Source organism: Pungitius pungitius, chromosome 5 (assembly GCF_949316345.1).
Source record: "Pungitius pungitius chromosome 5, fPunPun2.1, whole genome shotgun sequence".
NCBI lineage: Eukaryota > Metazoa > Chordata > Actinopteri > Perciformes > Gasterosteidae > Pungitius > Pungitius pungitius.
This window is the reverse complement of record NC_084904.1, coordinates 18,005,090-18,021,177: the sequence shown is the minus strand read 5'-3', so window position 1 is coordinate 18,021,177 and position 16,088 is coordinate 18,005,090. Positions and strand designations below refer to the sequence as shown.

Sequence of the window (16,088 nt, the reverse complement as noted above, 5' to 3'; positions counted from 1 at the left end):
CAAACATCCTTTGGGCCGATAATTCACGATGCAGGCAGAATGCTAATGCCTTATACGCACCAAAGTATCGTTTGCAATAATGTAACACATAATAGATGGTTGTTTTAAGGGTAAATTACAAAGATCAGCTTGACATAAATTAAGTTTAGCATTAACGTTATTCAGACCATCCACAGTGTGTTTTTACACCGTCAACATAAACAGCATTTAGTCACTCAAGGTTTGAAGTATACTAAAGACCGGTGTCAGCCATTGTTAATCATAGAGTTGAATTGACACTGAATTTTAACACGGCCGTGGCAGGAAAATTATAGCGGAGCTGAATGTGAGTCCGATGCAGTGTGACTGTTCTTTTGCTACATTGAAAAAACAAAAACAAAAAAAACTGTGATTTACTATTTTGTAAATGTTTAAAACACTACTGGCTGCCAAGGCCTTTAGCTCATCTCTGGCAGTGTGGGAAGAGGCTAAAGACATTGCTAACCAGATAGGGTGAAGAGGTACACAAATTGACGCACATGCACATCTGCCAGCCAGTGGAAAACACGGCTGCCAGCCAACCAGCCTGCCTGCTTGGGCGTCTAATGATTGAATTGTATCCTCCTCCCGGGCTTCTGCTGCCTATTATTTCCAGATCTCATTAGGTCCGAGTGGAGCTGGAGCCTCGCCGCTGCTCGGAAAAGACGTCTGTCGGAGGACCTGGCCTGCGTTGCGCGTCCGACCCGGCAGAGGACGACACGCCGCCCCGCGAAGCTGCGTGGAGTTCAAGGCCGAGGGCGGCTAGTTCACGTTGCAACATCTGTTCACGGCGGGCAGCACCCAGCCTCGCTGCAGTCGGCTCAGCGCTCCGTATGAATAATCAAATTATTGCCTCCGAGGGTGGGGCGTAGCAGATGGCAAGCGCATTAGACTCATAACTGCTAATGAATGACACCTTCCGTGACAAAAGGTGTTCATGCGTCGGGCACCGCGAAAAACCAGAAACTGGCCGTAGAAAGGAAGAGAGTTTCTAGTCCAGGAGTCTTTGCATTATTTATTTTAGGTTAAATTGAACATGTTTGTAGCCAAAGTTATTAGTTTGATACTTGTTGTTTTGACTTTTCTAGATTTTCTTTAACTAAGGGGAAAAATAACACCTCTGACACTTTCAAATTGAGATGAAACATGTTTTAAATGGCAGAAAAAAAATCTATTGACACACCGCCGCACGAAGCTTAGAACGGTGTCCATGTAGCCCACTAAGACAACGCTGAGCAGTTCTGAGGGACAGTGGCAGCAGTACGCTGGAACAAAAGGTCAGCAGGCCGACACCACTTAGACAGAAGGATTTAATGTCATCACACAGCCGCTCAAAAGCTCTTCTCCCCTCACGGGCCAACGCATGCGTTACCTGGAGGGCCATCTTAAAAGAGCCGCTGCGAGGACAAAGCGGCTGCGCGCTGACATGTTTGGAATGAAAGGATGTTTTTATGACGGCCCGTCGATACATTTCAGGTCCGTGTCTTCTCAGCCAGTATTAGAAACAGCCTTGAGTGGTGTGATCAATTAAGACTCCACTTGCAGAAATGTGGAGTTTCATTAGCCTCCTGTAGGGAATCCATGTGCTAATCATCTACTTCATTCACACAGAGAGAGAAAACAGCGCGGCACAAGGACTTCACTGATTAGTTGACAGTTTGACACATTTGTCTTTAATTGCATTTACTGTCAGAAAGTATGCGAGCTGCGGTCTTAATATCTCATCAGCAACACCAGAAGCCCCCCTTCAGCACTTCAGCTCTTACAGTTAACAACGTTTGAAATCTGGACAGTTGCTGTTTGTGAAACTGATGAGAGTCTGTAAAACGTGTGTCATGCATCAAAATTTACTCTGAAAAGGAATGAGTTTGCCAGATTTTGGAGCACATTTTGTCAAGCTCATTTGCATTTGCTCTCATTGCTGTCTCATGTCTGCTCTGTTCTATTAGTTAAAAACAGATTTCAATAGTCTATCTGCGTCATTCCTATTTATTCACAGTGCACGACTTCAACAATAGATCTATAATAGCTGCAGGAGGGGTAATCCATCTCAGTGTCCCTGCCAGAAACGGCTTAGTTGTGATATAATTTCCACATGCGAAAGTGTTGTTTGTCTTTAATAAAATGGTTATTAAATTATTTCTACACATAATAGAGCAGCCTTATCACACTCTGCATTAACCATTTGCAAATGAAAAGAGCAAAGCACTGACGCACGTAATCGCAAAGCACATTCTTTGCGGTCGGTGCGAATGGCACATGTGTACTCGGGATTTTATTTAGTTTGTTAACTAACTCTGCTCCAGAAATGCTCTACCCATGATAAAAAGTGTAATAACTCTGGAACTACTTTGCTTGGAGGTTATTTTGATCTGGCTTTGAGTCTCGGGGGGGGGGGGGGGGGGGGGGGCTGGAGTGGGAACCAGATTTAGTGATGCTCGTGCAAAAAGGCGCCTTATCTCCTATCCCTCGATGTCACTGCAACCTGCAAGGTGAAGAAGATCCATAACTTTAAACCCGTCCTCCCAGGGTTTCTTTGCTTGATCGGGTTCAAAATAGTTCTAGAGTCAGACAAAGTGTCCAAAAAGTGGTGAATCATCTTCATATTCCACCCTGTTCAGTCGAGGGGGAGACGTGTGACAGTGAGAGGAAGTGGCTTAAGATTCGATGAGGTGGGAGGGAATTGACGGCAGAGAGAGAGAGAGAGAGAGAGAGAGAGAGAGAGAGAGAAAGAGTATAAAGAGGATGGACAGAAAAACAGACAGAGATAAGTGAGTGGTGTGTGTGTGTGTGTGGGGGGGGGGGGGGGGGGGGGTAGGAGCACAGCCTGGAACAGAAGAGAACGCTCGACTGGTTTGACCCGACCATGTTGCCCTGGCAACAGTATGGGAGAGCTTTGTTGCTGTTCCAGGCTGCATAGGGACAGGGGCATGTGTGTGTGTGTGTGAGTGTGCGCGTTTGTCTGTGGGTATGAGTGCATCAAATCCAACACAGGTTTCCTTGCCCGCTGACAATAAAGAGCACGGCTTTACGTGCTCATGCCGGGGCCTTGAGATCCGCCGCGGAAGCACATTCTGCTCCCAAAAGACGGTTTACGCATTCCGCACGGAAGAATGTCAGCGACCCGAAAATTGCTTAGGGGCTCTCATTGAGGCGTGCATAAACCAGAGAGGGGAAAGGATCTGACAAATAGAGTGCGGACCGCGGAAGAAATAAACAAGACGATGGCGATGTCTAACGCACATCATCACACTTTGTCAACAGCACTCTCTCTTAGAAATGATTTAGACCCATGAGCCCTGCGGGGAACCCCTCCCTCGACAGGGAGACAAAGAGATAACGGGGCCCTCTTAAACGGTCATCACTTTACTACTGCAACTACGAGGCTGGAGATGTTGCAACACAAAAAATACTATATTACATTTCTGTAACGGGTTGACAAACGCTACCAGAGCAAAGGAATATATTTGAAAAAAGGACTCAATCTACTGTCCCATTCAATTGTATGTGGAATCTTATATCTCATAATCTCATAATAATAACAATAATAGCTATATTATTAATCTGATGGTCATCCAGTCATCTGACGTAAGAAGTGGTTTCTTTAGTTTCCGAGGTAAGTTCTATTTACACCGTTATGGAAACACTGCAGTCACTGTAAGACTGAGCCATCAGTTTATGAATATAGGGATTATGGGACAATTTAGCTAGAAAGTTTCCAAGTTTCCCCTGTCTTCTTGCCGCTGTCTCACTTTTATCGCTCAAGGCATCCGTTGAGAGGAAGGTTAAAAGGAACCCCCTTCAAGCAAGATGAAATCAACGGTGCCACTGATGCCACTTAAATGCAATCGGTCTGGGTCGAGCATCTGTCGATGTGATGAATATATTTCGTCGTGGTCCCGATGTGAAAGGTGGTCAAGGAGGTTAACATTCGAATGGGAGGTTCATCCACTTTCATTTTCCGTACGGTATGAAAGCTACACAGTTATTCGTCACACCACCTTTTAAGCCGGCTCAGGTGTGGTTGTGTCAATCTATTGCTCCGTCGTCACCAACCGCAGCTGTTGACATTTCGGATAAATCACTGCCTTGTCATGATTTAGTCTGGATTGATTTAATCACGCTTCAGTCCCATGCATTTGAAGATCTGCAAAGACAGCAGAGCAAACAGCATCCACCCGGCGCTGCTGTCAGCTACATCTAACGCGCCTTTGATTAACTGAGCGCACAGACTCGTATCCCCCGCCCTCCATGCTACTCCTAAAGCATTTAAACCAGGAGGTTATTGCCTTTGAGGAAAGAAGAGCGGGTGCGTTGCGTGCCAGGAGGCTTTATCAGGCGGTGAACAAGAGGAAGCACACATGTCTACAGTGATCAATGTTGCATCATTTGCTGCTACGCAAATTAGGTGAACCACATCCTTTTCACCTTCTGTTAATCGGTGCGGTGTATTGTTCCTGTTTGCTTGACTTTACGGTCAAAGGGCTGAATCCCTTTGTGTGGCGTAAGCTAGTTTTTTGGCGGGGGTTTGTGTGTGCGCCGTGTTATGGGAGAGCAGGGGGAGTAAACAGGAGACACGAGGTGTTAATCCCTGGCAGGTCAGCGCGCTGCTTTACTTGTACAGCTAACAGGAGCCAACCCACCTCGTCCCTCGCTCTGTCACTTCCTTTGCTTTCTGCTTCACACATTCACTTGCATTCTCTGTGTTACAGCCGTGAACAAAGAGCTGAATTTGAACCGTGTGGGAATAACTGTCAAGACAATTTGCGGGTAGGAGCATCAACTTGAAGGCCATCACACTGATACGTGCTATTTTCTGTAGACTTTGGTCTGTAAGAATTATCGTTCTCATATCAAAAGAGCTAAACACTCCTGAGCTCAGTGACATTTAAGTTCATGTTTTATTCTAAACATTGCTATTTATAAAAAGACCATCCACCTGAAGACAGAGTTATCAATCAGCTAATTTTAGAACATGCCGATCTCTATTCCAGCCCTTAGAGAAACAAGATTTTAAAAAAGTATGTAAACTGTATAACCAGTTCCCTTCTGACCCAAAGGATGATCAATATAATTCTGGATGGCATTTCCCAGTTCCTTTATGCCTCCTAACCAAGACTCATACTGTTTGTCAACTGCAGAGCAGGTAAAATAATGAGTCTAATATCTGCGCTATATAGGGCACACAAAAATTGACCAGCTAAATGTAAAATAAAAACAACAAACACAACTTCTAAATTTGTGTAACAGCTCTGAGAAACTGAAGCGCATGAACACACAATCCAATCCACATGAAAGGAATACGGGACACAAGAGGCGACGTGATGGAGGACACAAGGAGTTTGCTCAGGATTCCTCCAAATTTCTACAGACTGTGATGTCTTTGCTGAAGGGATTTAAAAGTGTCACCCCAGGCTTGCAGTGTAGATTGTAAACCCATTTTTTATCTTTCACTGTACTTGCAGTGCTTTCAGGAGATTACAAGTCAATAATACTTGATTACGTCATAATTTATGCATGTATAAGCAATTGTTTGGCAAGAATTTCACCATATTAACGCAAAAGGTCATGATGTATCAGTCAGATTCCCACAGCTTGTTTATGCTGCTCCCAAAGCACCAAGGAGAGACTTGTCTTAGCCTAGCAGTGGTGTAAACATCCCATAAAACAAGACTTAAGTATTTTTGTTGACACGACTTCTGAGTTTGCTGCCAACTGAGCCGTTTATTTCAGCTGTCAAGTTCACTTGCTTACTCTCCACAGGCAAATACTTTGCTGCTGCTGCTGCTGCAGCTGATGCACCTCTCATCCCACAGCCGTCCCAGCATGCACCTGAGGGGGGTTTTCCTTGATTGTGATCTCAGTGTGTCATGCCAAAAATGTATTTTGAATAAAACTTTGAATGCCAAATAGGTTTTCAGTTGAAGGCCTTTGCTGCTTACTGCTGGATCCAATTCAAAAGGCGCACACACGTTCACAACATTTGTCAAAACAACTACTAACTAGTAAGTATACGAGGAGTACACAAAATGTCAGATTCTTGAGGTTTAAAGTAAATATCACATGCCGCCAGATGCTGCAGGTCTTGCCTCTAACAGGCTCTTCAGGAGACTATTAAGTCGATTGTCTGACAGGAAAGAGGCTTCCTAAAGAGGCCAATATGTCCTGTGAACCTCCCACCTCTTGTCACAGGAAGCGCCCTGCTTTCTGCTGCTCGGCCCACACACTGCAGCCCGAAATACAGCCGCGTGTCATTCCACAGGTTTTTATTTTCCTCTGGATCTCCAGAGAAAGGAAGTGTTGCCTCGGCAACAGTTTCACCCGTTAGTGGAGCGCAATAACAAATGCACTCCCCGTAAATGTGCAATGACGGTCTCACACAGTCAACAGATCAGTTCAACGTGCTTCCGTACAAACTTTGGGTGCGTTTGTCACGGGTAAAACCGCTCAACAACACATCAGGGACGTGAATGGCAAGCTCCTTCAACAACATTTAAAGACATGAAAACATTTTTCTGTCTGAATCACCGAATGCTCACAGTTTCAAAGCACAGATTACAAAAACAATTTTCCTTCCCACTGCTGACTAACTCAGAGGATGGTGTTAGAGACGTATGCTGAATTTGCTGAACTAGGGTGAAGAGTCTGCTTGGTTCACACAGCAGGAGGCATTTATACCCTTCATTCAACACAACAATCTCATGTATTCTCTTTAAACGGTTTTCACAGTCGCATCTTTCTAAAAACCTATTCCCAACTGTGCAGAAAAGTAAAAATACAACATTTGCTCAAATTCAAGGTTTTCAACCTCAGGGTAAACCAATGCTCAGTAAAATGAGCTGCGTTCTCCCCTTAAGGAATATTGTGAAAATCTCAAAAGACCTGCAAATCGTATAAATAATACAATGAACACCATGCAAAACTTTTCAGCTTTCCCACCCGAGCAATTCTGAAACTTGTATTTCTAAGTTCATGTTTGTAGGTTGAAGAGGCAGTGACCTGGAGACTCATGAATTCAACTCTTGTTGGAAAATCAATGAGACGCTTTCTTCATTGTTCCACCAAACGATGGCAAGTATTCCCAAAGCAAGACAGACACATTCATAAGTTATTATTTCTGCATATGCGTTATGTGTTTAAGAGGGATTTTAGTGATTTACTCACACAGCTATAAACAGAACAGTAGAAGAGTTAATATTGACTCAACATTAAATGCGTGGCCTGAAACAGGACTCCAAATGAATGCTAATGTCGGATACATAAATAAGCAGCTGTTTGAGAAGACGTTCCCCATATTAACTCAGAAGGTCAATGATGTATCAGTGGAGTGTTCACAACTTGTTTCTGCCGCTCCCAAGGGACAAAAAAAGAATCCAGTTGTTGTAGCTTTAAGCTTCAAATACAAAGGTTCTTGCACGTCCGATGATGCAACTCGAAAGCGGAGTTGTCTTTTTTCAATCCAGAATCTCCCTCCAGAGCCTCAGAAGACCAAATGCAACCGTTTTCACGCGCTAGCTAGAACTTCCCATAACGATTCCACTGGACATCATTTAGAACTTTTGAGTAAACTGTTGGAGATACTCAAAGTCAACCAAATGTGCCCCCCAACTCTCTGGGACACAATAAATATCAAGTTGTGGCCTGCAAGTTCATTCTTATTGTCCTAAGACGCTCCCTGATTTAAAAAAAAAAAGGCACAACCCAGCACCAGAATGGAAGTCATGTTTGAATATTCAGACTATACAGGAATCCTCGTGATTTTGTTTGACAAGTTAGTGAAACGAGCCGCCACAGAGAGAATGAGCCATTGTGTCAGAGGCAACAAAAACAAGCTCTCCCCCTTTCACTCCACACACAGATGCACAGGGGGCAGCAACCTCATTATTTCCAAAACAATACGCAATGTGAAAAGCAGCTCAAATACACACACACATACAACGAAGCGCTCTCTGTCCTTTATGGCCACAAAGCTAAGACCTTTACCTTTCCCTTCCTCATCCGTAAGCCACATCTACACCTCCTCCTCCTGCTGCTGCTGCTTCGACCTCGCCGCCTGTCCGAGGTGTGTTTGTATGCGTGTCGTGTAGCTGCAGGCGGAGGCCGTGCTCCTCAGCGGGCCTCTTGTTATTTTGTCAAAAAGGTAAAAATTCAGGATTGCTATGTAGTAGTAAGCAAAACTGACTAAAAACCCCAAAACGATGCTGAATGCAGTTATATGTAACATTAGCTTGGGGAGCTAATGTCAGCATTGCAGGCTTACAAGACAAACTGCTTCAATGCCTTGTTCTTAAAATGCAGGGCTTTTGATACTGCACAAATCAAAAGGCTTTTATTACCCATGGTTGAAAAGACTTAACATGTAACGCAGCGTAACATAAACAGTGTTTACGCCTTCACTCCAGTTAGTGGCCAGCTGGTTAGCACCGTGTGGAAGACGCAGGACATGGAGAGAGCTCAGAAAGAAAGTATTGGACTTACATTCACGACTCCGACCGAATGCTAGCGTTGAGCCGCGTCTGCTAGCTAGCGTTAAATGTGTTAGCCGAAAACTTTCAATAACGATATATATGAAGACGGTGTTTACAGAGAAAAAAAAGTCACTGTTATCGCGATATGTGTCTCAGCTAAACTGGGAAATTAATGATGACTTCTCCCTATCCACCCGCTGCTGGTAATTTGCTGGCTAATGACCACTAACGAGCTAGCGGTTAACCGCCTTTCTAAGGATGACATCATGCAATCATCTAACGCTAGGATGTTTTTGGACACCCCTTTGGTAAAGGATTATTCCACTGGCAGGTAGAGGATAAATAACCCGAAACAAACAATTCGGTTTTGGTCAACTCAAGCAATTCATTTTGATTAGTTATAGCCGAGATTGTTTAGCATTCATTAACAATTTGGTAGTGGATACGGGAGGGACACAAGGCCACAATGCCTTTCGACACAATAAATGGCTTTGTCGACTGTACAAATGTTCTCGGTTAACAAATCAGAAGCTGGCAATGTACTATTCGTGCAATGTGTAATGTGTATTTTGGCAGAAGAGCAGCAGAAAAAGGTGAGAAACTCAAGAACACCGCGCCAAGAGACACGGCTTCCACCGACCACGTATGCACAGAAACACATGCAAACACCCGGCCGCCTCCTCGTCCCTCATCTCCCCAGTGCACATCCTTGACCAGGGCCCTCGTTTGAAAAACCAGAGGTCAAACCATAAAGCAATTACACTGGCAACTCATCAACCAAGGGCTGACAGCAATACAATTACCTCCAGGCGGCCAGCAGAGAGAGAAAGGGCCGTGTTTGACTCCAGACGTATCGGTGCTTGCTGTGTAATTGCACGCGGACGAGTACACTCCGACACTGCGTTTAACGTGTGGAGTAATACATTGAGGGGAAGAGAGAGACAGACAGACAGCCACAGAGAGAGAGAGAAAGAAAGAAAGAAAATAAGAGAGATATCTATCCCGGGGTCTTGGCATCTGGCCACTTCACCGGGAAGAAGATAGAGAGAAGGATATGAAAATGGTGTCAGGAGAAAAGAAGAACACGGGGCGATCCGCCGCCTGATAACTCACCCCTGAGCGATGCAGCTAATCACTGCAGATGATGGAACGAGAAGAGGAAGGAGGAGAGGGAGGGTCACTGCAGCGCTATGTCCCGTGCAGTCTCTTACCCTTTACGTGTTTCTCATGACCGTCCACTGAAGGCTGAACAGGTAACGTTCGCTATGGAATCATCACGATTTGAATGAATAAATGTTGTCCCTTGCAGAAATAATACCGTATCAAGCGATCTATCTATATATTTAACACTACTGAATGTTTTCCCTGCATTTAGTTGTATTATTCAGTTCATATTTTGAACTATGGTCTTCAATTATTGAATTCTTTTTTTCTTCATTTCATTTTCACCTAGTTCTCACCCGAGGCCCTCCAAACCAAAGCTGTAAGAGTGAAAGGTAATTAGTATAAAAGAATGTGTGTTGAGTTTATAGACACATAAAAGGGACAATTTACATTGTTTATAGTGTGAGACTTTTTTGTAATGCATGTACATACATGTAGATGCAGATTGAGTCACTATTTGACTAATTATATTCATTTTAAAGGCACATTAAGTATAAAACCACACACAGTTTAGCCATGCAAATACCCCCAGATCTGTGCCATCTGTGCACATCTTTAATAAAGACCAGAGGGTCTGTATGTTTTGCTGTTATTACACACACACAGAACCCTGCATTTACATATCTACGTATTTAATGTTAAAATATTCTGCTCTCCAGAGTGCTTCTTGTATGAATCTGAAACCAAAATTGCTCCAAATGCAAACCTCATACACGTCATTTAGACACGGACAACCACACAGAACTATATTTGTGTAAGTGGACTATTAATGTAAGTGGACTAATAATGAAAAGCATTTGAAAAGCGATGTTGGAGGAATTAAATCAATGAATGAGGCAACAGCAGCCAGGAATGAATAAAAAGCTACTGGACCAGGAAATCAAAGTAACCCTTAATGAGTCACTTCTTAGATATTAGTTGAAGTGGCCCCTATGATCCTCTGCTGCGGGAGAAACCCTTCAGTAGGCCGCGTGCCCGCCGCCTGCCTCGGCGTAGGAAGCAGCCTGTCAGTCATCTAGTGGGGGCATGGGGGGGGGGGGGGTCCCAGTGGGTCGGAATGATGTCCCATCAGCTTGCTGCAGTGTCTGGGCGGCAATGTGAGGGCCAGGCTGATGGGCTGGTTAACCCGCCGCACCGCGTGTGTGGTGAGATGCGACGGGGGGGCGGGGTAGATCCATGAACTTAAATCGTCTGGGGTGGAAACTTAAATTGTTTAGGCTCGGGGTTTGTAACAGCAATTTGCCGTGAAGAATTGAAACCTGGCTGCTGGAGGTTCTCCTCTCAGGATCCCCGTTGTTTATCCACCTTGTTTCTCTTGTGTGTGTTGCATTTGTGTGCGCTTATAAAGAAAAGTGCATGCATTCACTGGGCCTCGCTGCCACTCCTAGGATCCAACGACAGCGCAGCGGCTGTGCGCCTCTCGTCTCGCTGCCTTCCCCGTAATGAGGAGTGATCCCTCCGCCTCCCGTGGAGGAAGGACATGTTTATACAGCTCCTGCTCTCAGGCAGCCAGAGCAGAAAAACAGATTACAGGAGCACTCTGGTCAAATGTCAACACAACACCGCATAAGTAGCAAAAAGACACACACATCAGACGCGGCGGCGGGAGTGTGAACAGACGGCTGGCAGCGCTTAGCGAATCAGCTGAAGACAAACAAATCTTTTGAGGTTACAAATAGAGGAATTCCCTCCTTGTTGACTCCTTGCTCAGCCACGGCAGGCGGAGGATCTACTTTTCCCGCCCCGTTGGCACAAAAAAACAGGGGCGGCGGAACGGCGCCCGGGCCAATGGTAACAAAAATAAAATAAGAAAAACTGCCAGCTGCCAACTCATCAGGAAGCCCCCGTGAAGCCCTGCGTGAGAGGAGCAGGTTTGTTTTGCGGGGGCAGCGATTCATTACAGGAGCCCCCCCTCTGTGAAAATGAAGAGTGGAATCAGAGCAGAGGGCTAACCGTGACTCACCTCGCCGCCTCGCTTTTTTTCATACTGCAACTCGACTGCTAGCATGATGAAATAATCACAGCGGATAGGCACTACTGCACAGCCAGACGCCACGGGATCTGCATGCTCGGGGGCAAAAGGAGCAGCACTTGGCGCACGGCGATTCAGGGAAGAGGCAGAGTCGGCCTGGCCCGGGTCGGCTCGAATCACACATAGTGGCTCTCAATAGGTTCATGCGAAATTAACAAGACGGGTTAGGAGGACGCCAATCTACTGCGGCGATTGAAAGAGATGGGGGGGGGGGGGGGGGGGTGGCGGTGGAGAAGGATAAAAGGAAAGGAAAGGGAGAGGGAGTGAAGACAGAGGGGTGGTGTACAACAGTGGGCCCAGCCAAAGGTGGAGTGTCTGGGCAGATGCCCGATCACAGACAAGCTAGGCACAGTGACAGTGAACCCCCCCCCCCCCTCCCACTCTGCCTCCAGCCAGCTGTCACTGCAGATGAACACGAAGCGCTCCTCTCTGCAGAACAGCAGCACGCTGCGATGCGGAATCGACAGCTGATTGAGCCCCCACGACCCCCGAGGAGCCGAGGGAGAGACGCTCCCGGGTCAATTTGCTGAATGAAATGAATAGTGGTTCGGATGGCCTTGAGTGTGTGTGTGGGGGGGGGGGGGTGGAAGCAAACAGAAGAGAAGAAAGTTTGCACAGCCACAGGAACCCGGACTCTGGCACCGATTTTGGATCTAAAGCTTACTGAGCAAGTTCCCCGGGTAGCGGTCAAATCCCCAAAGCTTCAGCGTCAGAGTCGTCTTCTCCATCAAAACCGGCGCCACCGCTCAACGCGCAGTATAGAAATGCGCCCTGGCCCTTCCGAAGCCCTTGCTCAGTCTGTCCGAGGGGCGCCCAGGGGATCAGCAGTGTGTGCTAGTCGTGAGCGCCTGTTTGCGTCTTTCACAGGGACAATTGGCAGCTGCGGAGTGCCGGGGGCCTGCCAATACAAGCCCGGGCCTCGGCTGACCCCCGGCTTTGTGTCTCTTCGCTCTACAAAACTTTACGCCGCCTCAATAAAAGGCAATTCGGCACGTCCTGTATGTTCACAGGCCAGTGGAGGGAACACATGTAGCGTCTTCCTGTCTGGGGGCAGCTCCTCATCCGTTTCCGTCTCTCCCTGCCTCCCTCGGCCTGGTTAATGACATCGGGCTATAGGCTTTTAAAAGGTCTATTTTCCCTCATGTCCGGTGTCTTAATATTCAAACTGCCTTACAGAGCCATCATTTTTCAGCCGACAAGCACCTCATTTTATCTCTATTACATTTTGCTGGAGCGATACAACTCGGCGCAACCCCCCCTCCTCCCTCCACTCTCCCCTCGCGAGTGCCTCTCGCAGCCAAGGAAGTCATCCATTCATTGCAATCTGCTGCTTGTACCATAAATACCTGTGTAGTTGACCCTAGCCAGACCCTATTGCTGCAGAGCCGGATCTAGATTAGACCAAAGGCTCCCGTGCACCGTCAATTGAAGAAGTCTTTTTTTTTTTTTTCTGTATGCGGCTGCTGCTGCCGCTCTCTCTTTTCTCTCTTTTTTAAAAACTAAACACTTTTTCCCCTTAACAACTGTTATAAAAATAACAACAAACAACCCTGTACAGATGTGATCGTTGTCAGCACATGTGCAACTGGAAGAGAAGAGCAAGATGGCAGTTCTCTCACATGTGTCGTTGCCGTTCCTGTTCCGGCATAAATGAGCTGGTAAATGACACGACGACGCGACGGTGGGTCGACGCGGAGGCTCGAGGACTCGCTCACACCTGTTTTCCGGCGTCTCAGGTGGCAATGGAGACGTCTCCGACGCTGTACAACTCCGGGCGCTTTTAACACTTTTTTCGGCAGGCGTCTCGTATCACTGTGGCAGCAGAGCAAGTCCATCACATGATAATCTCACTGGCAGAGCAACACCGCGGCTGCAGACAACCCTACGTTTAATGGAACGTAACATGCCAGCTCCTTCTTTAATGAGAACACCATCCAGTCCAACTGACAATGTGTCACGGAGGCTTTTTTTTTTTTTAACCAAACAACACAGCTGAAGATGTTATGATATAAAAAGCGCCCTGAAGGAAAGGCTAGATCTCAACGGTGAAAAGAGCAAACATGTAGTATTGATTGCGCGCCTCTGACTCCAGATGCAGGGGCGGCTGACCTTCCTAAACGCTAATGGCAAGAACGCGAGAAGTCTCATTTAAAACGAAAACAGCTCAAACAAATCACCCAATCAACAAGTTATTCCTCTTGGTTTGCAAAGAACAGAATGCTAATAGTAATCACATGTATTCACTTGGTTTATTCCCGATTGCCGACCCGTCCTCCCCGACAAAAAACAACTTAACCTTCCTCTCCTCTTTTTATGGATCGGAAGCAGCTGACATTAGTGTGACATTTACCTCCAGTCAAAACACTGCAGCTTTCAGACCGTCCTTTACGCAAACCCTCCCCTGTCCTCCGGACTCACTCCCTTTAAATGTTACCATCCGGGGGAGAGTTAAACACACAATTTTCTATCATTTCCTCCGAGTGTCCGTGTGTGCACAGACACTTATAGCTGGGAGTCTCTGGGAGCCTTGTTAAACTTTACTCTGAGAGACAGTGGCATGACTGAATGGTATTTGGTCTCAGCTATGCCCCGAGGAAGAAATAAGAGGCATTTGGTAGAAGCCAGTAAAGTTTCTTAAGGTCTAAGGTCCGCCCATAACAAGGTTAAAATGTTAAAAATGAATAATTGAGTGTAAATGCAAAGCAAAAAATACATATTTGGGGGTGATGCAGTGATATTATCGAGTTCTACTTTTCTTTATTCTAGTACAGCAACCTGCCTTTTTGATAAAGGTTTTTTGATAAAACACAGAAGTCAGGCGCTGTGTATGTATTTACTTTTTTTTTCGAGGGAGGAGGAGTCTCCCCGGATGAATGTAAAAGGATCGCAAGCTTTACGCAGCCATATCTGATCTCTATAAATATACCGGAGATGTCTGTTTATTTCAGCTGTTAAATGGGATCCAACAGAGCGATAACACAATCAGGGCCGGGGATGAAGATGATCAATGGCAGGCAGGGGAGGGGGTGGTGGTGGGGGGGGGGGGGGGGGGGGGCGGGGGGGGAGGTGCTTTGTCAGGCTGCTCCACACATAATGAGGTCCAAGTAGCGAATCAATGGTGATGTGACAGCGGGGGTTAAAGGTCAACATGACCCGACTCCCGTCACGAGACGTGTACTACGTTTGTGTTTGAGCATACAGTGGTGTGTGTGCGTGTGTGTGTGTGTGTGCGTGCGTGTGTGTGTGTGTGTGCTGGTGCCTGTTTGCTACTATTCTTGTCATTTGTCAACGAGTCAAGAAGGTAATTACTGTTTCGAAACATTGAGTCATTACAACATGGAGACAAATAGCTTGTCGCCTCTCCCTGAATCATTGACAGCATAATAACAGGCCATCTGCCCCCCCCCCCGCCCCTCTCCCGGAGCACTAAGCGGTATACATTCATCATATACTACGCAGTGATTGAATGAAATTACATGACACCAGTTGCGTTATTGTTTTAATAACTAATGAAATAGATTGAGATGTGAATGGAACTGTTGATTGACAGAAAGTACCCAACACAATATCCAATAATATCAATATCTCTTGAGCTGCATTGTGGGTATTCAAAAACTGTCCGTAAATCCCCGACCCCCCCTCACAAGCCTGTCCTGCCGCCATTGGTCATTTTGCCCCGGTATCAAACATGTGAGTCAAGATACCATTTGGAATTTGGCGAGTTGAGGTAATGAAAGTCACGTGTGGAGCTCGCCGCTCTGCGGCCTCCAAGCTGCACAAATATGCAGGAATGCAGGCGCCTTTGTGTGGGAGTGCGGCATTCGTGTGTGTGTGTGTGTGTGTGTGTGTGTGTGTGTGTGTGAGAGAGAGAGAGCGCTCCCGATCACCTTAACGTGTCCTCATGAGCGCCGCGTGCATATGTCAGCTTTCTGTCTGCCTCCATTTCCATCTCGCGTGCCAATCTGTCCGTCAGCGCGTGTGTAGAAAGAGCCCCGACACTTCTCCGCGTGCGTTGCGTCCGTCCGTCAATCTCTCCCCCTCTCTATCTCTCCCCCCTCTCCCTCTCTCTCTCTCTCTCTCCCTCCGTGTTCCTCATGTTCGTCCGTGTGCCGAGCTGCCAGTCAGAAGTGTTTGCAGAAAGAGAAGAGAAGCCATCTTTTCCTCGACACAGTGGGAAACGGAGAAGCCCATCCATCTCGGTGGGTATTTGTGATTGCCGGCGGAGAGATATGGGCTAAGGGGGAAGCTTCATCTCAGACAAAAGCGGCCTTGTTAAAAGCTCAACGCCGGCGCTTTAACTGGCTGTGAAGAAAACAAGAGAGCGGGGGGAACCGCTGGGTAGACGGGAGGAAGTAAAAAAAAAAAAAAAAACCCGTCTCCGGCTGAATATAATTACCTAGTTCAAA

At 46.5% G+C, this 16,088-nt stretch overlaps 1 protein-coding gene across 12 annotated transcripts in view; it reads right to left on the bottom strand.

Annotated features, from left to right (window-relative positions):
• fbrsl1 (fibrosin-like 1) overlaps positions 1-16,088 on the bottom strand; it is a 220,031-nt gene that overhangs the window by 165,653 nt on the left and 38,290 nt on the right. The window contains exon 1 of one of the 12 annotated variants that reach the window (XM_062562474.1): positions 15,570-15,591. The exons of the other annotated variants lie outside the window; for them this stretch is intronic. The gene's annotated coding sequence lies outside the window, so the exon portion shown is untranslated. Of the gene's footprint in view, positions 1-15,569; positions 15,592-16,088 lie in introns of those variants that run through there. 12 annotated transcript variants of the gene reach the window in all.